Below are 21,645 nucleotides of genomic sequence, written 5' to 3'. Positions count from 1 at the left end.
GGTTGGGCGGATTCTATAGTATGTAAATCATACCACAATAACATTGTTTAAAGAAACATGCAGCAGCTCCAGGGAGACTTCTTGGTCCCCCCCCATCTCTGCAGCTGTTTAACATCCACTTCCCCCTCCAGGGCTGGAAACAGGGTCCCTTCCAAGCCCCTCAGTGCCATTTCAGTGAAAGCAAATGGGTTACTCAGCAGAAGGGCAGCTCCCATACCAAGATTTAGATAAAACAAATTTCAAGGCTGGGGAGTGGCTCCGTAGTAGGCTCTAGCTAGTCCATGTAAGGCCCTGGATTCCATCCCCAGCACCACACAAAAAAAGCAGAAAATCCACCATATTAAGCAATACATGCATACCAATGTTGGTAGCAGCGCATTCATAATAGCTACATCCCAGAGCAGCCTGTACGTCCATCAACAGATGAACAGATAAAAAAATCTGGTGTCTATACACAACGGAGTACTATTCTGCCATAAAGAAGGATAAATGAGTCACTTGTAGGAAAATGGATGCACCTGGAAAACAATGTTAACGGAACTAAATCAGACACACAAACTTAAACAACATATGGTTTCTCTCATTTGAGCAGTACAAATAAAGAGCAAAATGAAAGATGGATAAAAGGAATCAGGGTGACAGATCTTTGTTAAATGAGAAGGTGTCCAAGGGACTGAAAGTGAGGGGAGGGGAGGAGATGTAGGGTATGTAAAAAGATTTAAGATGCATCATGGACATGTTCCAAATACTTGCAGTGAATGTAAATGTATGTCATAAACACAAACAAAAAATAATAATAATGAACATGGGGAAAGAGGACCCAGGGACAAAGGGAGGGAGGGAGGGGAACAGAAAGAATCAAGCTGCCTGATGTACATGTATCCACTCCCAAGACGAATGCAAACTTCATGTGCTGCAAACATGTATGGGTAAAATAAAAATAAATTAAATTTTAAGAAACCGAGTATCATGGGGTGTGGCTTTGGAGACAGTGAGGCATCACAGTAACCTCTCCAGGTCAGCAGGGATGGCTGGCTCCGTCGTCCTGCTGCCTGTGGTCCCTTCCCAGTAGGGTCTGGCTGCAGAACCGAAGAGGGGACCTGCTTCAGTGTCCCACCCCACCCCAGGCCAGGACTTGAAAGGAACCGAGGAGGGTCACCACTATGGCGACGAAGGAAGACAGCAGGCCCGTTTGGGGACGGCTGACCTTTGGCCTGGAAAAGCAACAAAGAAAAAGCAAAGTAGTATTTTAGGGACTCCCGGCACATCAGTGTCAGCTGGGAGGCCCCTGTGCGGTCCTTTTAATCCTCACACAAAAACAAAACTACCACCGCCCCATTTTAAAGATGGGGAGACTAAGGTTTGGGAGCACTCAGGCTCCGAGCTCTGTTCAGGGAAAGCCAACCATGGCCTGAGGCATGGCTCTGTGGTTCAGCACTCACCTCCCATGTCCAAGGCTCTTGGTTCGAGCCTCGGTACTGCAAAAACCCAAACCCAAACATCCAAGAGAGACTGAAAAGCAAATTTTTGTTTTGTGTTTTTGGTTGTTTGGTTGAGACAGGGCCTTACTATGCAGTTCAGGCTGGCCTTGAATTTACGATGTAGCTTGGACTGGCCTGGAACTCACAGTGATTCTCCTGCCTCCTCCTGTGTGTGCTGGGATGATAGGCATGCCCAAGTGATGCCCACCTTCTATGACCTTTAAGTGACTTTCACATCTTCCCCTGCACTTCCCGGCCTCCTTTTCACTAGAAGAGAAGGAAGTAAACAAGCACTCTCAATACAGATTCCACAGAATGGAAAGTATGGACATCTGTGCTGAAATCACACTGGCCCACGCACAAGCATCATTTCAGGATATGATAGATGTTTCCCCTTTGTTCCAAATCCCTGAAGATGATGCCTTGAGAAAGGTACTTTCAAAGACCAGTTACCCAGAATGCTCTCTTCTTTAAAAAAAAAAAAAAAGCATTTATGATATTACAGTAAACAAAAGAGCTGGGAGAAAAGAGGGGAAGTATGGCATTTACAGGGACGCCTCTGAGGTAATCAGGAGTCTCTCTAATTTGTCTCCTTCAGGCACGTCACCAGGGCCTGGCTGTGGCCCCTTCCTGCCCACCCCTGGGCTCTTTCTGTCTCTCTATTTAATTTTTTGAGACAGGGTCTCACTGTGTAGTTCAGGTTGTCCTTGAGCTCACTATGTAGCCCAGGCTGGCCTGGAACTCATGGTGATCCTCCTGCCTCAGCCTCATGGGTGCTGGGATTACATGGGTGTGGTGGATTGCCACCACACCCAGCTCCCCTGGGCTCTCTTCTCCCCACACCTGTGTCCAGGTTTGTCTACAGACACTTCTGATTCTTCTGCCAAATGCAAACAAAGGCCCTGGACAAGATAGTGTGTACCTTGAAACCTGGCTATTCTGGAAGCTGAGGCAGGGGGAATCACTCGGGCCCAGGTGCTTACAACCCGCCTGGGAAACATAGAGACACACCGTGTCAAAAACACAAAACAAACAAACAAAAACCAACAAAACCAGAAAACCCTGAACACTGTATTGTTACGGTTTAGATCTAGATGTCCCCCCAAAGCCTCATGGGAGCATAGGCGAGGCTTTGGGGAGGTGAGTGGATCACGGGGGCGTGATGTTCATCAGTGGATTGGAGTTTAGAGCTAAATGTGATGCTGGGAGGTGAAGCCTGGAGGGAGGAGGTGGTCACTGCGCAGGCAGCCTGGAAGGGGTCACCCTGCCCACTCCGCCCTTCAGTCTCCGCTTCCCTAACCCTCTCTGCTGTGCTGCCCTGCCTTGGGAGTCACTGGACAATGGACTTAAACCTCCATGAAAAGAATAAACTCTCTTAATTTGTTGGGTGTCGGGTATTGTGTCTCAGAGACAACAAAGGGACTAAGACGGTATTTGAGACAAACATCAGGACTCCCAACAAGTGGTGAGGTATGGACAAACGACCTGCAAGCCTTGGGACTGACAGAGCCACTAGGCGACAAGTGTCCTGGGCTTTCGTCTGGTGTCTGAGAGCCGGAGCTGGAGAACGCCAATGTGCGCAACCCAAAGCAAACATCACAAAAGCCAGGGAGGCCCATGGTATTGAGCCAAAGGACCAGGAACAGGGCACCTAGCAAAACAGAAAAATGTGACAATAGCATGGCTCTGTCCCCACCAGATGCCACAGGGAACACTGCCCCACTGCCGTCCTGGTTGGCAAAGGCCTGGTAGGAGACTTCCACGCTGTCAGGTCACGAGGAGGTGACCCAGCCACCTGCAGTGGTGCCACAGTCCCTAGTAGGGACTGGCTTTTTCATCCCTGTCCCATTGGAGAGGAGGCACGTGTACCCCACCTAGCCAGGGAGTGGCCCAGAGACCCAGCAGCAGCCCGGGGACCTGAGTTCCCCCCACCAGGAAGCAGTGGGTGCCCCTCCTGCCCACCTGTCCTCTGCCTCATATTCATGTGGTCACAGTCCTGGAAGGACATGATGGGGAGGGATGGAAACATACAGAGATAAGGGTTGAAAATGTCATAAGTTTGGCAAGAGACAGAAACCTACAGAATCCAGAACTGAGTGAACCTCAGGCCAGATAAACTTCCCCCTGATTCACATCAAGACACCGGAGGCAAAGGACATAGGGAAAATCTTGAACTTGGGCAGGAAAAGCACCCCCTCTCCACAAGGAGAGCACAAGCAGACTTCAGACTTCCAGGCAGCTGGCGCAGGCACAGGACAGAGACTGATCAGTTGTCAGATGCCGATGAGAGCGAGAGAGGGAGAGAGGGAGAGAGGGAGAGGGAGAGAGGGAGGGAGGGAGAGAGGGAGGGAGGGAGAGAGGGAGGGAGGGAGAGAGGGAGGGAGAGAGAGAGGGAGAGAGAGAGAGACATCAGCCCAGAAGTTCACGCTCCAAAGACAGATCCTTGAGGGGTCAAGGAAACCACACATTCTATAGGGAGAACTTGTGTGACTGCTGAAACCCACGGGTGATGACAAGAGAATCAAGATGGGCAGGCACAAATTCTTCCCAAACAGAGTCCATGCGACTCCCACCAGAGTGGCTGATGGACTGTGTCTTAAAACAGAACATAAAAACAGTTCAGTACCCAGCACTGGGAAAAGTCAGCCACCATCCAACTCAGTGATTGCACTGTGGCCTTTGTCTCAGAGAAAGTCCACCTAGTTGCACATGCGGACCTGCACGAGAGTGCTTCCGGCTGCCTCGTTCCTAACAGGCAGACAGGGAGGCTCCAGCAGAGCCTTTGCTGAGTGAACAGCTAAGCTAATCCCACACACATACACCCCCCACACACACACACACCCCACAGGACCCTACTCGACTACAGACAGGAGCAACCTAGGAGCTGGCATGCAGCTCAGTGGTAGAGCCCATGCTTAGCAAGTGCAAGGCCCTGGGTCCAAGGCCCAGTCCTGGAGAAAAACAGGCTACAATGTCGTGTAGGTCCAGGGGAGGATGCTGAGCAGGAGGAGCCAATCCCAGAAGGTTACCTGCTGTGTTATTGGGTTGTACAACATTTTCACAATGACAGAAAGGACTGCACCACAGAATTGCTTTCCATCTCTATTAAGGCATGCAGTGTCCTGTGTTCTACAGAATGGATGAATGAATGGGTGGGTGAATGAATGAATGAATGAAATTAGGCATCAACTCGACTCGTCCTTACAAGAGCAGTGGTGCCCAGCCCAGTGGCTCTCAGCCTTGGCCTGCACTGAGGTCACATGGGGAGTTTCTAAAAATACCCTTGCCTGGGTCCTACCCCCTGGACATGATCCCAATTTAACTGCTCCAGGCATCGGGGTCTTGAAAACTCTCCAGATGGGTCAGGTTTGACCAAGATTGTGACCTGCTGCCTCCCCACAGAGCCAGGGAAATGACAGACGATGAAGGGCTCTGACCCCACAGGACCAGCATCAGGGCTCCGTGCTATGCTCATTCAATAATATACTTGGGGACGATTAACACAGCAGTAACTGGAAGCAGGTGTCCTATGGCCAAGCTGCTGGAGCCACAGATGAGCCTCCCCTTCCCCGGGCCGGCCCCTGCGGAGTTCACCCCGGAACTCTCTGTCCCAGTGGCTAATTGGCGACAGTCCCCAGGCGCTGCCAGCACAGCTGCCTTCTGGCTGATACCCAGCCAAGGCCATCCAAGGACACCCTCACTTCTGAGAGCTCCCGTGCGGGGGCACAGCCTCGACCGCCCCAGCACCTCGCCAAGCTGCCAGGACACAAACACGCTTCCCACTGGGTGTGCTCCACAAAGAAACACTGCATCCCCAGGAATTAAGACCTCAGCAGCCGCACAGGTGAAAGGAGTTTCCTTCCGGGCACCACGTCTCCTGCCCAGCCCTGCTTTACATTCTGCCCAGCAGACAGTGGTGCAGACATTGTGGCCATGTCATGCTGCCCTGCTGGGCTCAGCCTGGACGCTGCCTCCTCTCCAGTACGGGGATGGCTCGCTAACTGGACCCCTTGCCCCTGGTCGGGTTCCCCCAAGCCACCCCACACAGAAGCCACATCGCTCTTCTAAGACCCCCCAGTCCCCTCTGTCCCCTGCTCACTGTCTGATGACAATGGAAACCCCACATGTGACGCAGGGGTCACTCAAACACGACTGGGCCGGCTGTGCCACTTCCCTGGGTATCCTGATTAGAATGCACTCAAATCCAGGCCTAGTGGTGCACACCTGTAATCCCAGCACTCAGGAGGCTGAGGCAGGAGGATCGAAACAAGTTTTTGGACAGCCTGGGTACATAGTGACTGGAAGGCCAGCCTGGGCTGTATAGCAAGACTCTGTCTCAAAAAAAAAACCAAAGAACGCACTCAAGTCCCAGTCCAAGTCCAACCTAGAGAATAAAATAGATATGAAAAACTGTTCCTGTCTGAGACTCACAGAGGCACCAACAGTGCCTCTCGCTGTGTCGGCCGCTTGCCTGCAGAGTCCGCTCCCCTCTCCCCAAACCTGCACCCCACACTGTCCCTGCCCCTCTCCCCTCTCATGCATTCCTGAGACACGGATGCCCTCCGAGCCCTCCCACATGCGTTCCGCCCGGTGTCCCCAGCTCAGTACCTCTGTCACCTGCAGCGTGGCCACCATCGTCCTCTGGCCGGGATGGTGTCCCCAACCCAGCCGGCCAGACTACCTGCCGGCCCTTCACAGGCCAGCTGTGACCTGCTGTCCTCACCTACAGGTGGGGCTCTTGTACCCTTCTCCCTTCCAGTTTTTCTTGAATTTTGTCCAGAGTTTTTTACAATGCTCCCGAACTAGGCTGTAATTGCTTAATTACCAGCCAGACCTTCCCACTAGACTCTGGGTGTCGGCCTCAGGTCTGTGTCCTTGGCCTCTGTGAACAGTCACTGGGTACCCTCAAGGTACCCTCAAGGTGTGCTCCAGGGCTCGAGTGCTGTGTGGAAGCCTTCGCCTGTCTTCCCCTCTCTACCTGTCCCATCCTACCCCGGCCGACAGGCCTGCAGGCCTCAGGAGTGATGTTTCCCTCCCACCAGCTGGCCTGGTGCTCACAGTCACAAAGAACAGAGCTGGACGTGGTGGTGCGCACCTGTAATCCCAGCACTCCGGGAGGCTGAGGCAGGAGGATTGCAAGTTTGAGCCCAGCCCGGGCAATGTATCAACTTGGGGAGACCCTGAAGCCAAGTGAAAAACACCGAAAGGGCGGGGATGTAGCTCAGTGGAAAGGTCCTAGATTCTGTCCCCAGTGACGGGAAAAAGAAGCTCAAAACAGCCTAGCAAGAAGGCAAGAACAGGAAGCCAAGAAGACCTGTCTCCGTCTCTGCCTCTCTGTCTGTCCACCCTCCACCCCTGCAGAGGACGTGATTCGGACTGCAGAATCTGTCCTAGTCCAGGCTGGCCTTGAACTCACTATGTAGCCCAGGCTGCTCTCAGACTTGCAGCAACCTTCCTGCCTCGGCCTCACCAGTGCTGGGATGACAGCCATGTGCCAACACTCCCAGGGGAGTCGCATGTACTGGACCCATAGCTGGACACAGGCCATCTCAGGGATGGTTTGCCCTCGGTGCAGGGATGGACGCGGCCGCTCCCAGCCCTGCCTGGCCTCACTTCCTCCTCAGTGGCCCTGGGGTAGGGACCATCGCTGTCCCCCATCCCCAGACCGGGCCCTTCGAGGCTATGCCCCTGTCCCAGTGCAGTCACGTGGTCCACGGGGCTGGGATGCCTGGCTCGAGCATCCACATTCTTCCTTTCTTATGTGGGCGCATAAGTGGTACGGGACAGCCATGCTCATGCTGGGAACTGGACAGGCACAGAACATGCCAGGTCTCCTTCAGCCTCGGTCCCTTTCCCCTCCAGGAGTCCGCCTTCTCGTTCCTATCACCTTGCCTTTAGTTTACCAATTATCTATTTATATTTCAGGTTTCTCCTATAAGAGAAAATGTAATATTTCTCTTTCTCTTTCTTTCTTTCTTTCTTTCTTCTTGGTGTTTCAGACAGAGTCTCACCATGTAGCCTAGGCTGCCCTCAATTGCACAGGGATCCTCCTGCCTCAGCCTCCTGAGCGCTGGGACGACAGGCATGCATCACGATGCCCAGCAGCAAAGTCTAACTCTCTGAGTCTGGCTGGAAATTAACATCCACATTCCTAACCTGAAAGTCGGGAAGAGAGAGGAGCCCCCATTCCTCCCAGGCCAGATGCGCCTCTTCTCTCTCCAGGCTCATAACCCCTGGTTCATGCAAAAATGTAGGAAAACAGACGCAGATGGTGGAGGAGAGGACGGGGCAGGGGAAGGGACAGGAGGGCTACAGAGCAGCTTGGGAACAACCGATCTAGAGGAACCCTAAATCCTCCAAATCCAGAGAGCTCTTTGAAGAGCACCTGCCTCTCAGACTTGAGGCTCCGGGCTGGGGACACCCTGCCACGCTGGGACGGCATCACAGAGCGTCTGATGGGTGGGAGCTGCCTCAGGGCTTCAGACCCACTTGTCTTGCCTTGACATGGATGCCAGTGGGGTCTGACCACACAGCATGTTGCAGTCAGCAACGTGGACTACCGTACTTTGCCGACAGCCTGTGTCTCCCTTCAAAGTGGGCATGTCCTTCATTCCTACGGTTCTCCACTGGCTTTTCCCTCCTCCTGTTCTCCACAACTCACTCAAACCTCCGCTGCTCACAACCAGCTGGAGCAGTACAGTGAGCTCATCGGGGGAGGAGGGACAAGCAAAGGAGGGACAGGCAAACAGCCTTGGACTTTGGTGTGTTCATTAAAGTTCCACCCGACACCTGGGCTGCCTAAGCGTACAGGAACTTCTGTGGGGCTTATCGGAACAATCAGAGTCTGGGAAATGGAAAAGTAATCAGTTTTCCTAGATTATCCCCAAGGGCCCTTCCCAGTGCAGGGAAGCCCCAGCTATGCGATGGCAGTGTGTTCCGGTCACCTCGCCAGGCCCAGGCCTAGCTGCTCCCACCCTGCCGCCCCTCAGCTCTGCTGCTCGAGCTGCTCACTGAGCATCAGTACCTGGTGGGGACTCTTCCCTGGACATGGGGACCATCACCCCATCACGGGGGCTCGTGTGCGTGTGCATGTGTGTGTGTGCGCACGCGCGCGCGTGTGCCTGTCACTGGGGATGAAACCCAGGCCTCACACAGGCCCCAGGCCAGTGCCCACCTCAGCCCTGGACAATTGTAGAGAAACAGATGAGTCCATGTCCACAGCACCATTGTTCTCAATAAGGAGAAGGCAGGAGCAGCCCTGGTGCCCATGTCAGGCAGCAGTGGTAAGGATGTGGTCTGTCCACACAGTGGCAGGCATATGACTCAGTCATAAAGGGACAAACACGGATGAACCTTGAGTGAAGCAACCCAGCTACAAGTGGCTCAGCAGTGGAGAGCCGGCCTAGCACGCTGAAGGCCCTGGGTTCCATCCACAGCGTCCGGGAGAAGGAAGAGAAGGAAGGAACAGAGGGAGAGAAGGGGGAGAGGGAGGGAGCAAGAGAACAGGGAAAGAGAGAAAGAAAGAGAGAGAAAGGAAAGAAGGAGTAAGGAAAAGGAGAAAGAAAAAGACAGACGGATGGATGGATTCTGGGTGCCTGATTCCACTGCCTGAGCCCGAGACCACTGGGACCCCTGCGGACAGATGCAGGCAGTGGCTGGCGGGACAGGGAGTGAGCAGGGGCGGGAGGCAGAGGGTTTAACTACACTGTGCAGGCCCCAGGGATGGATGGGGCAGTGGCTGTGGGGTGTGGACTCAGCTCAAGTGCCTGGGCTGAAGGTGGGGAGGGTTATGGTGTATGTCGGGGACATTTTACCACAATTATGAAGATGCATGAGAAACGAGCAGCCTCTAAAGCGTGCTGAGAGATCTGGAGCCCAAGGTGGCCCAGCTGAAGGGAACAGGGGCCACGTGGAGGTCTTCCCGGGAATGCCCAGTGTTTTCTAAGAAACTCTCACATCCAGCCCAGGCCCGTGACTCAGGCAGACTGAACCCAAGAACGTGACTTCAGGAAAAACTAGGCACGGTTGGCAGCCTAAGAACTGCATGCCCGCAGGTAGTAATATTTCTGGGTCCGCGGGGCTGCCTTGCCCACTCCGTTCCCACTCCCAACAATGCAGAGCCAGGGTCCCCATTGCTCCCCAGACTGGCTCCTTCCCTCCTCCTCCCAGCTGTGGAGCCAGGGCCTCCACTGTGCTCCTAGGGGAGCAGGATTCTGGATAACACCCCGGCATAAAAAGTGAACGTTCATAAATGTATTTTGTTGTTTTGAGACAGCATCTCAATACTTACTTCAGGCCAGCCCCGACCTCACTACGTACCTTATGCTGGCTTCGAACTCACAGGGATCCTCCTCCCGACTCAGCCTCCCAGGGCTGGGATTCCAGGCCTGTGCCACCACGTCTAGTTGGACCCTTAAAAACAAAAAACAAAAACAAAACCTGACATTACCAATATTAATAACTACATGCAGGGTGGGGATGTGCCTCCATGGCAGACCACTTGCCTCACAAGCATGAGGCCCTGTGGTCCAACCCCAGTATCATGGGCACAAAGAAAGGAAGAAAGAGAAAGGGTGGGAGAGAAAAGGAGGAGGAGAGGGAGGGAGGTAAGAAAAGTAGCAGCATAATGTGTAGAGTACAACTGTATTTAAATAGAGAAATGAAGTAAAAAAGGGAGACTGACGAGTATCTAACACTTTCCTGTGGCCAGTCAGCCTTGAACTTGTATGTTCTTTTGAGCATGGCATAGTCTCATAAAAGCGGGCAAGCAGGGTGTCTAGGGGCAGCCCAAGACTAGAGGGGTAAAAACTCCTGGGCACAGTGTTGCTCACCTATCATCCCAACTCTCTGGGAGGCTGAGGCAGGATTTCAGGTTTGAGTCAACCCTGAACAACATGATAACTTAGTGAGATCCTGTCTCAAAATTTTAAAGAAGAAAAGTAAAAAAAAATCTGGAGATGTAGCTCAACATGAAGGCCCTGGGTTCAATACTCAATATAACAAAAACAAAACAAACCCAGCATGACTTTCCCTAAGTAAGAAGACAGAAATCAATGTACTGTCTTGGCTGCAGTCTGGGCACACTGTTGCTGCTCTGTGCCCGTGGGGCTTAAAAAAATTGGAGTGGGGCAGGGATTTAGCTCAGTGCCTGCCTAGCAAGCACAAGGTCGATCCCTGGTACTTGGAAAAAAAAAGTTTTTTTAATTAAAAAAATTTTTTGGAGACAAAAAAAATCCGTTGTCCAGACTGGCCTTAAACTTACGAGATAGCCCAGGCTGGCCTCAAACTGGATATCCTCCTGCCTCAGGCTCCTGGGTGCTAGGATCACAGGTGTGCACCACCACACCCAGCCTTGGAGGCTCCTTATAGCCTTACTGCTGTCCACAGCCAGATGACTGACACTGACAGCACTTACTCTGGGTCAGGGTGGTGCCTAGGGATTTATACTCATTGTTTTCGTTGGGTCCCACCTTGATGCCAGGATGCAATGACTGTGCTAATTACGTTTCCAGATGAGGAAACTGAGGCATGGGGAGGCTAATCAATTGTGATGAAGGTCACAGGGCTCACAAACGGCAGAGCTTCGAGTTTCATCCAGGGCCGTGTGATGCCTCGTCTATTTCCAACAGCTCTTCCCTTCCTTTTCCAAAAGTCTTTTGTTTTGTTTTCATAAAACAAAGCACCTTAGCGTATAAATTAATGGGTCGTCAAAAAGAGAACTCTGCTGCCCACCCTGTAAGCCCCCCACAGTCCAGCAAGGAACCATATTCTGACTTGAAGAGATCGTTTCTGTCTCTTCAAACAGAATTTACCTTCTTCACTATCCTTTTTAGGCATGCAGTTCAGTTGCATTCAATGTAGTCACATTGTTGTTTCGTTTGCTTTTTGTTTTTTGAGACAGGATCTCGCTATGTACCCCAGGCTGGCCTCAAACTCAAGGCAATCCTTCTGCCTCAGCCTCCCGAGTGCTGGGATCACAGGCGTGCGCACCACACCGGGTGGGTGTAGTCAGATCACTGTGAACCCCATCTCCAGAACTCTTCCCATCTTGTGAAAATGAAATTCCCAAAATTCCCCATCTATTAAACAACAATCTCTCCAGCTCTCTTACCTGCCACGCCACCTTTTGTCCCTGTGAACTGACTGCCTTGTGCTCGTGGATGCTGACCCTACTTGTCCTCCAGGGATGGCTGTTTCAAGGGTTACCCTGCTGTGGCCCGGGATGGGGTTTCCCTCCTTTTAATCCAGAGTCACAAATCATACCATGAAACGCCTCACCTCCTGTGCCCTGGCCCTTGCCCTGTAGCCCCGTGGGCTACTGAGAAGAGCACAACTATACCAGGGTCACGCAGTCCCAAGAGGTCCTGCATCTGCTTCTGCTTTCCAGTGTGTTATACTCCTGGCCTCACCCACTGGTGACCAACACCCTGTCACCACCAGGGTGCTCAGGCCCCTGGGTGCAGCCGGAGCTCCTGCCTGCAGTGGCAGCCCTGTTGCACATCCTCTGTGCCTGCCCCATGCAGAGGGCCCTAGAACTTGGTCCACGGATAGGACACATCTTCCTTTTTTTTATGTCCTCTCATCTCTTGGTCCCCTTCCCCTTTGAGAAAGATCTAGCTCCCTGTTTCCTATCATCGGTCTTTTATTTTGCTCCTTATTTATTATATCCTGGGTTTCTCGTGGAAGAGAAACTGTGCGATATTAAGCTCCTGTGTCCTATTACTCCACATGGCACTGCAGTCTCCAGTCAGGACCAGGTCTCCAGCCACACAGAAGTTCACACACAGAGAGGACCGCGGGCCCTGCCCCTCCCCAGTCTCAGGCCCTCACACCCCCAAATCTCTGGCACCCAAGGGATCCTATGGGATTTGATGCACGCTCAGGGGTCTCCGCAGAGACCTCAGTAACAGAAAAACAAACAAAACCCTGTACAGGCCACTCTATCTCCCTGAGCCTTCATCTCTGCACCTTAAATTGTGAGTATGCAACAACACGATCACAGGTAAAGTGCTTGGGACAATGAACACTCCACAAATACCAGCTATAAATATAATATTATGTATTATACATTAATATATATTATGTTATAATTATAATATAATGTCAGCTTACTTAGAATATGTCAGTTTACTTAGAAACACCACTGGCCCCCAAAGTGGAGGGGCGTGCAGGGGCTAGGCAGGCTGGGAGGACGTCCTGGCCAGCCAGCCAGTCTGTGTCCTAATGTGTGAGGTCACCCAGCAGGTGGCCATCTCTGCAGTGGGCGCTAAGGGACACGCAGGTGTCTGGGGTGCCTCCACAGCGCCTCTCCGTTAGCTGCACGAGTCTGTGTCTCCACTAGGCTTAACGGATGCAGTTGCAGGACCTCCAGGTCCTCTCTGTAATTCTAAGCAAGGAGGCTACAGGGACAGCACAGAAGACAGTGCAGGGAGCCAGGGAGCCCCATTCTGGGCTGCACCCCAAGTCTAAGATAGCTCTGAGCTCTTCCATCTCAGTCTCAGGGCTTCACAGATGCTGTTACCCTCCGAAGCCGACACCTGGCCCCGCTCCTCCTCCCCACCTGGCTCCAGCTTCCTCCTCCAGGAAGCCGGAAGAGCCCCAGAATAAACTCCCAGCTCCCTTGCTCTTCAGGGCTTCTCGTTAGCAGCCGTGTCTCCCACCACTAGCTCCAGGCTCGTAGGGCACGATGGGCTCTCTGGTTCTCTGTTGTGTTTCCACGCCGGGCACACAGCAGGCACACAGAGGCACCTGTTCCATGCAGGTGGGCACATTGCACCGAGCCTCAGGAATCCAGGGAATCAATCACACCCTTGAAGAATCCCAGAACGATTCAACAACTGTGGGGGTTAGCAGGCATTCGATCGACACTTCCCTGATGTCCCCCACTCCCCCAAGTCCAGGGAGAGTGAGAAGCAGGCATGTGGCACATCAGGGACAGCTCAGGGCCTTCTAAGACAACTCCATGGTGATGGACAGAAGCCTGGGACTGGGACAGCATCAGTTCTTCCCAGTTCGAGCTACAGATATTAGGAAATGGATCAGACCCCAGCGGGCTGTTGGAGGATGCATGCAAAGAGGTTCTAGAGTCTACACCGAGGTCAAAGTCCCAGAAGAGACAACACGTTTCCAGACACCACAGAAAGTAAGACAGTGGCGTTTGGTGACAGAACAGACAAACAGATCAATGAAACAGAGCTAGAAGCCCAAGACTGATCCACATAAATACACTCAAGGTATCAGCAGCAAAGCAGAAAAGTCAGAGCAACAGATTTCACAAATGGTACAGGAAAAAAATTCACATGCACCGAAGTGAATACAGCCACAGACCTCCTGCCCTTCCCATGAACAAAGTCACAATGGATCACAGGCTTACGTGTGAAATGCAAAACTATACAACTCCATCCCCGGTACCAAAAAAAAACCAACAAAACTATACAACTCCTTGGGCCGGGGATTTAGCTCAGTGGTTTTGCTGCCTGCTGCGCAAGCACTAGGACCCGAGTTCGATCCCTGGTACCAAAAAAAAACCACAAAAAACTATACAACTCCTCCAAGAGGGAACGGGAAGAAACCTCGATGACCATGCGATTCGTGATGACTATTCAGATACAACACCAAAGGCTTGATGCAGGCAAGGAACAGCTGATGAACCGGAGTCCATCAAAGTTAACACTTCTGAGCCGGTGTGGTGCCTGTCTGCAAGGCAGGGATGCCGGTAGGGATGGGGCGGACCACAGTCCTCCCTGTGGTCCACAGGAGCAGGCAGGCTGGGCTGCAACGGGGTGAGCAGCATCGAGCTGGAAATTGAGTCCCGCCCCTCCATGGAATGAACACCATCCCAGTCACTGTCCTTTTTTGTGTTGGCGACTTGTGGAAATGACCACATTTGGAAAACTGCTGGTTTGGACAGATTGCTGGATGGTAACTCATCACGACTTTCGCTTTCTTTGCACTCTATGTGACAGTTATTCCTGTGAAGGTTGCAAGGGGCATGAGAACCTCTCAAGGACCTGGCTGTGTCCCATGGCCACGAGGCTGAAGTGGGGACTGGGACACGGTGTTGGCCGCTTGCCCAGGCCCTGTTTCTTCGGCTCCCAGCCCCCACTTCCTCCTTGCTTAACGAGCCCGCTCCTTGGAACTGCTGCTGAGTGACACTCCAGACACAGAAGGAGGGAAGTCAGGGTTTAGACCAAGTCAATGACATGTTTTTCTATCTTTCTCCCCATGGTGCTGGGGATGGAGTCCACGGAGCTGCACCAGTCAGGGACTACTTTTCGGCGAGTGAGCCGAGTCCTCTACCAAGGACCCTGGAGGCCCCAGACAAACATGAAGGACCCCCTCCCCAAACTCCAGGGCACAGAAGTCAGCATGCCCTGATGTTGCTCTCTGCCTGGCCCTGCAGGGCCCCTTTCCACATTTCCATGCTGTCCCCTGACTTCTTTCCCTGTACAACCACTTTGCCAGTGCCCAGCTTCTCTTCTAGGCCCTGGGCTTCCTGTGTGCAGGACCCGGATGTCTTGCCTGCTTCTGTAACCTATGCTGCCTGGCACACAGAGGCAACAATGTTTTTCCAGGTCATCCCCCAGAAAAGGGGCCCCCAAAGTCTTTCACAGGATAGGAGGCTCTATAGATTACTTTGTCTTGAACAAAAAGTACTGCCTGTGAACATGAACCCTGAAGAACTCCAGGAACCTGTACCAGTGACAGTGGTGTTAACCTGGGCTAAAAGGCACAAATGTGCCCGGCCTCTGGGGCCAACACTCCAGGCAGGAAGAAGGCTGAGGATGCTGCTCAAAGGTATATTCTGCAGTGGCCCCTTCCGTAGTGTTCGAGCAGATGTGGGACGGAGCAGGGGCGGGGGGGCAAGTTCTACAGAGCCAGCCACACAGCAAGGGCTGTGGGCTGCTTCCCGCCAAGTCCATCATGGGATGCAGTCTTGCTGGGGATCTACCAGACACACTTGGAGGGGACTCTCGCTGGGCAAGGCACAGGAGAGACCCCCGCCCTGGCCCAGCCTCAACAGCAGGCCGGGACCAGATTCTAAGGCAGGGGACCCTGCTAAGCTGTGCCCAGAGTCCTGGTCCCCAAAACTCAGATCTAACAGATGGGTGTAGTTTTAAGTCACCAAAATCCAGAACAAAAGGAACTGTCTGGGAAAGGTGCAGGAATCTGCTAATGGCCTCAGTGATGGCCTGGATATTTAGGGCAGATTCAATAAAAAATAGGTAATACAGTGCAAGGTGGGCATGGTGCCACACACCTGTAATCCCAGCACTCGGGAGGCTGAGGCAAGAGGATTGCTGCGAGTTCAAGACCAGCCTCAACTACATAGTGAGACCCTGTCAAAAACAAAAAAGAAAGAAAGAAAGAGAAAGAAAGAAAAAGAAACAGTACAGTTAGTGATCTCGTCCGGAACAGGTGACCTTGCGACTGTCAGGGCCGGGTATGGCTGCACACACCTGAAGATGATGACTGGAAGTCACCTTACAGCACCCATTCGCACCATGGGGTCCCAAGACACACACGTATACACACACACACAAACACACACACACACAGAGGAAACAGATTTACAGAGCAACACGGGGCTTAGGAAGACCTGGTGCTGTCTGCAGACGGGGCCCTAATCCTGGGGGGCAGGAGGAGGACCCCACACCCTTTGGCTCTGCCATGGGGAGCCCACCCAGGTCAGGGGCGCTCTGAGTTGTACACAGGGGCTACTGGGCTGGTCGCAGGGTTGTCTGGAGACGCTACAGCAGGGCTGCTGGGAGGCATCCCGACTTGTCACCAGCAGCTGCGCACGCACTGCCCAGCCCTCGCCCTTTGAGCCAAAACTTCCAGTTATCTGGGCCCCTCTGCACCTGACCTGTGCCCTTGGCAGTCAACATCCTTTTCTCTGTGGCACAGGGAAAGTACGCCCTCGGCCAGTGTCTGCAGAGCTCCATAGTTGTGGCCGCCGTGGCAGAACCACTATCTGTCCCCCATTTCCATCCTGCCACATGCTTCCCCTGCACCCAGGAGCTCAGGCCTTGTGGCTCACTGCCCCTGTGTGTCCACCCACAGAGCCCCCAAGGCAGTGTCTGCCCGAGCCCTGCTCTTCAGAACCCCTTCCGCCCTCTCTCCCCCCGCCGTGTCCCAGGGTCCTGCTGCCAAGATTGCTTTTACCCTTTCCTCTTGCCCCAAGAATGTGCACCAGTCCTGAGTTGGGGACCAGGAGCCTGGAGGCTTCCTGTCAGGATGGCCGAGGTGGGCCAGGATGCAGCTGAGTGGTGAGCACTGGCCAGCCTTGCACGAGGACTTGAGACCCCTCCAGTTCTGCAGCCCACCCTGCACAACCCGACTGAGAAGGGAGACCCGACTCTCAAGGGCACCCCAACAGTGTGGGGCCAGGGCCAGAAGGAACAATGCCTATGTCACCTGTGTTGGAAGTCACAGGTGTGGGGTGTGGGAAGTGGGCGCTGAGGCTGTTTGGAGCTAAATCAGGGACCTGCCAGGTCGATGGAGGAAGGGACCCTGTAGGGTACCAGAAGCCAACAAGGAGCTCAGTGGCATTTGCCAGGTTCAGGCAAATCCCTTCTGTAGGAATCCAGAGAAAGGACTGGAGGGGTCACCCGGGGAGACCCCCAGCTTCCCTTTGGGAAGAACAGAGGCGGCCGCATGCACAGGCAGAGGCAGGGTGGACATGGGGGAGACTTTCGGGGTGGAAATGGATGGCAAGGAAGGAGCAAGATGGGGACAGCTGGCTGCTAGCAGGGGGTGGCAGCTGGCAAGGTAAGGACCACCACTGACGCAGGTCACTGGGAAGTGGTGTGGACACAGTGTGTGACACACTGTGTCAAAGGGCAGCGTCCAGGAAGTGGCTGGGCCCGGGAGATGTGGGCAGATGTGGAAGCCACCTGCCTGAGGCGCTGAAGAGGGCACAGGACGCGGGGCCCGATGTTCCACCGAGAGGTGATGTTGACCTGGACCAGAAAAGAAGACCTAGGAACTTGGAGGGACTGAGAAGCTAGGAGGCTGGAACAGGCTGCACCTAGCCATAGACCCCAAAGGGGCAGCGGATGGAGGGCACAGGAAAGCGACCCAGTTTCCGGCCAGGCGACATGGTGGAGGCGGTTGTGACCCGTGGTGTGAGTAGCAGCCCCGGGGACAGGGTGACTGCCATGCCTAGGTCCTCCCTGGAGCAGACCTCGAGGCTGGATTCAGGGTGAGTGGTCTAATGGAGGTGACCTTGGGTGGGAGTGGGCTGGGGAGGGGCCGAGTGGTGGACTTGGGGACCACACTTCCAGGAGCCTTGAGATTTGGGATCTAGTTGCCTGGGCCGCCCGTTCCCAACTCCTAAGTGTGTTTGAGAGGTGCCGAGAGATGCCCTGTGGGGTGGAGCGTTAGCTTCGCCATCGCTGAGAAGCACCTACTGTGTACCAGGGACAAACAGCCAAGACCCTGTTCTCATGGGGGGCAGCAAGAGAAACCGAGCAAGGGTGTGGGCCAGCGTCACAGTGTGCATGACTGTGAGGACAGGTGTGACCGGTCAGGGGAGCGGCAGGGGACAGGAGCCCTCAGGGCACAGGCCCAGGCAAGGGAGGCTGTGGTGAGGCTTGGGGCCCCACGACGAGGGTGCCAGGAACATGCAGCTCAGGACACTGAGGGGCTGGAGGGGTCGGTCAGGGAGCCCCCACACGGGGGTGTGGACATGAGCATGCTGGAGAGAGCATCTTGGTTTCTGGGGACATAAAACAAAGTGTTAGCCAGGTGTGGTGGTGCATGTCTGTAATCCCAGCCTTCGGGAGGCTGAGGCAGAAAGATTGCTGCAAGTTGAAGGCCAGCCTTGGCTACATCGTGAAACCCTGTCTCATAGGAAAGACAACCACAACAACATTGGTTGAACATGTTGTGCCACAGGGTCACTGGAAACAGGGACAGATGTCTGTGGAAAGCAGAGAAAGATCCGGCAGGAGGAAGTAACTGGAGACTGGGCGTTGGCTTGGGTGTGAGCACCTGCCTAGGTATGAAGCTCTGGGTCCCACCACACACCACAAAAAGAAAAAATAAAGGAAGTAACTGGGAGGAAGAGAAGGTTTCTTCAAGGGCCTCTGTACCCTCAGGGAGACCCCGGGTGGCTGCAGGGTCCGACCCTAGAGCACCAGCAGCAGCAGGCCAAGATTGCAAAGCACAAAGGCTCTAGGAAGGCAGTGGGGACCCAGCCAGCAGGCCCCCGCCTCCCCCTCAGTGCCATCCAATGCCACAGTCAAGCCACAGGGCCTGCTGAGCCTCATCAGGGCCACTCGAGGATGCTCCACCAACCCATGGGTGGGAAGGCCAGCATGGAGGGGTCATGTGGCAGACAGACAGACAGAAAAGACATGCCTAAATATGGCCCTAGTGGATGCCACTGGGTCTCGGAGGCCCTGCCAGCACTGTCTGCCCAGCCAGTGTAGAGCAGTCCATGGGGACTTGTGTCAGGGATCTGGATTTGACTCAAAAGAAATGAGAGGACTCTGAATCTTTTCCAAAGGACAGCAGCAGCCACCAGTAGATGCGCAGTTCCAAGGAACCACTTGTGGCAGTGTTGTGCTCTTTTTCATTCAGGGCAAGGAAAGGGCTCAGGGACTGATCTCTCTCTCTCTCTCTCTCTCTCTCTCTCTCTCTCTCTCTCTCTCTCTCTCTCTCAGCCCTCATTATATCTAAGACACCGCCACCCTGCCAACTTTTCTTGCTGTAGACATTGCTATTCTGGCTGTGTGGCTGATAGTCAGCACTGTACTACACTGTGGTTTTCTAATTAGTCCATGTTTGCAGCATGTAATGGTCACAGTCCTTGTGTAGAGCTGGCACACGCATATCACACATCCTCATTCCCTTCTGCAACCCCCTCATCTCTTGGTCCCCTCCCTTTTGAGAAAGACCTACCTCCCTACTTCCTATTATCTGTCTTTTATTTTGCTCCTTATTTATACTCTGGGTTTCTCGTGGGAGAAACCATTCGATCTGTAAGCTTGTGTGTGCGATTTATTCCACCTCACATGATGGCCTCAGGGTGTGTGCTGAGGACAAGGTCCTGAGGGACAACAGGTTGGAGCGCTCAGGCATGGGACTCTGTCCCCGTTTCGATCCATGCACCCTTTGACGGGTGTCCCGAGGGCATCAAATATGGACCCAGGCCCTAGGCATGTGTCTGTGACCCATTCTAAGGTGTATTAGAAAAAAGTCCCATCAGACCGGGAACCGAAGATAGTGCTCAGGTTGAAGCTTGCCCCAAAGCATGAGCTGACTCAGGAAGTGACTGAGTGAAGAGCAGCACAGTTGGAACTGACCGAGGCGCGCTGGGGGAAGTGCCACGGCTTGGGTGTAGAATGCCCCTAAGGGCCATGTGCTGAAGACTGGGTCTCCAGTTTCATGCCGTTGGGAAGTGCTGGGGCCTCCTGGAGGGCTTCCTGTCCTGGGGGTATCCTTGGAGGTGATCTCAGTCTCACCCCCTCTTTCTCATTTCCTAGCTATGTGGTAAGCAGACACAATGTGTCTGTCATCACAGGGTCCCTGGACCATGGGCCACAACAGGGTCCCCGGACCATGGACCAAAACCTCTCAGCTCCAAGCTGAGAGCCAAGTACAACTCTCAATGGCTGAATCTTAGAAGTAGCCTCTGCGTCTATCAACAGATGAACGGATAAAGACAATATGGTCATGACACAGTGGAGTAGTACTCAGCCATAAAGAAGGGTAAACTTGAGTCATTTGTAGGAAAATGGCTGCACCTTGAGACCACAATGTCAAGTGAAATAAATCAGACACACAAGCTTCACTATCACATGGTTTCTCTTATATGAGAAACCCAAAGTATAAATAAAATAGAGAGCAAAATAAAAGTAATAGGAAAGAGGGAGATAGATCTTCTCCAAAAGGGAAGAAGAGGATGAAGATACAGAGAGGAAGAAGAGGAGGGAAGGGATGCAGAAGGGAACTGAGATGTGTTATGTACATGTACCAATTCCACATGAGGAATGTGATCATCACGAACTGCAAAAATGCACAAATAAAAATCTTAAAAAATAGAGACGATTACATTTTCAAAAAAACCTCGCAAACCTGTGAGCCACTATAAACCTTTTCTCCATATCAGTTGGTCATCGCAGGTTTGAGGTACAGTAAGGACAGCTGGCAGGACAGAGGTCACACACTGCCTTGTCCCTCTCACCATGAGGACACAGGGAGAAAGGGCCGTCTACGAAGAATGTGCCCTTGACACATCTGCCAGCCCCTGGATCTCACAGCCTTCAACACCGAGGAGTATAAATGGGTCCTGTTCAGGCGCCACCAAGTTCACGGTATTTTGTCATAGAAGCCAGAAGAGACTAAGATATTGTAAAAAGTCAGAGCCTCGACATACTATGCAGAATAATTACCAGCCTAATATTAACAGTTTCCTACATTTTACTAGCTTCATTTTGCCAAGGGAACCAGAGAATTTTTGTTTTGCTTGTTTTGTTTCATTTTGTTTGAGGCAGGGTCTCACCCTATAGGCCAGGCTGGCCTTGAACTGGTGGTGACCCTCCCTGCCCAGCCTCCCGAGAGCTGGGATTACAGGTGTGTGCCACCACGCCTGGGTGCAAAGGGCCATTTTTCACTCGTGCTAATCTGCCAGTGCAGGGGACGGGGGTCCTGCTCGGAGGGGCCACCCAGCCGCCAGGGGAACACTGGGTTCCGAGCCACAGGGCAGAGCAGACAGGGCGGCTCACATGCCATCCAGCTGCTCTGGAGCTGAGGTCTGAGCTGGTGCCATGGCTTCATTGGCTGCCAGGCCCGGGACACAGACGGGCTCTGCACAGTGACTCTGCACAACAAGGGCCACCTCTTCTTGACCTCAGGTTCCCGGCAGTGTCTGTGCCACGCCTGGAGTCTTGAAGCCGCTTAGTGACAGGCCAGGCAGTAGCGGGAGGAAGACTGGAAGGTCCAGGGGCAGCTTCCCTGATGACATCACAATTTTATAGCCAAAGAGGGATTTTCTTCCTCTCATTTTTTAAATCTTTAAGCAGCTGTCTGCCATCCTGCAGTGTACCCCAAAGTAAATATTTCAGAAGCTTCTCAGATGACATTGGTCTGGAGGAAGGTGGCACAGGCCCTTGGGTCAAGGGAAACCCCAGGCACAGCCAGTCTGGGAGTTCATACT

General features: G+C 53.3%; 1 protein-coding gene across 3 annotated transcripts in view; it reads right to left on the bottom strand.

Annotated features, from left to right (window-relative positions):
- Positions 1-21,645, bottom strand: part of Hrh1 (histamine receptor H1) — a 54,953-nt gene that overhangs the window by 13,797 nt on the left and 19,511 nt on the right. For 2 of the 3 annotated variants that reach the window (XM_087207176.1, XM_087207177.1), the window contains exon 2: positions 9,801-9,893. The gene's annotated coding sequence lies outside the window, so the exon portion shown is untranslated. Of the gene's footprint in view, positions 1-822; positions 1,749-9,800; positions 9,894-21,645 lie in introns of those variants that run through there. The other variant, XR_015449640.1, reaches the window with a different exon arrangement.

The sequence above is a fragment of the Heterocephalus glaber genome, unplaced genomic scaffold (genome assembly GCF_053883595.1).
Source record: "Heterocephalus glaber isolate CG9 unplaced genomic scaffold, H.glaber_assembly_v1.0 deba00000768, whole genome shotgun sequence".
Classification (NCBI taxonomy): Eukaryota; Metazoa; Chordata; class Mammalia; order Rodentia; family Bathyergidae; genus Heterocephalus; species Heterocephalus glaber.
This window is presented reverse-complemented; position numbering and strand designations above follow the sequence as displayed.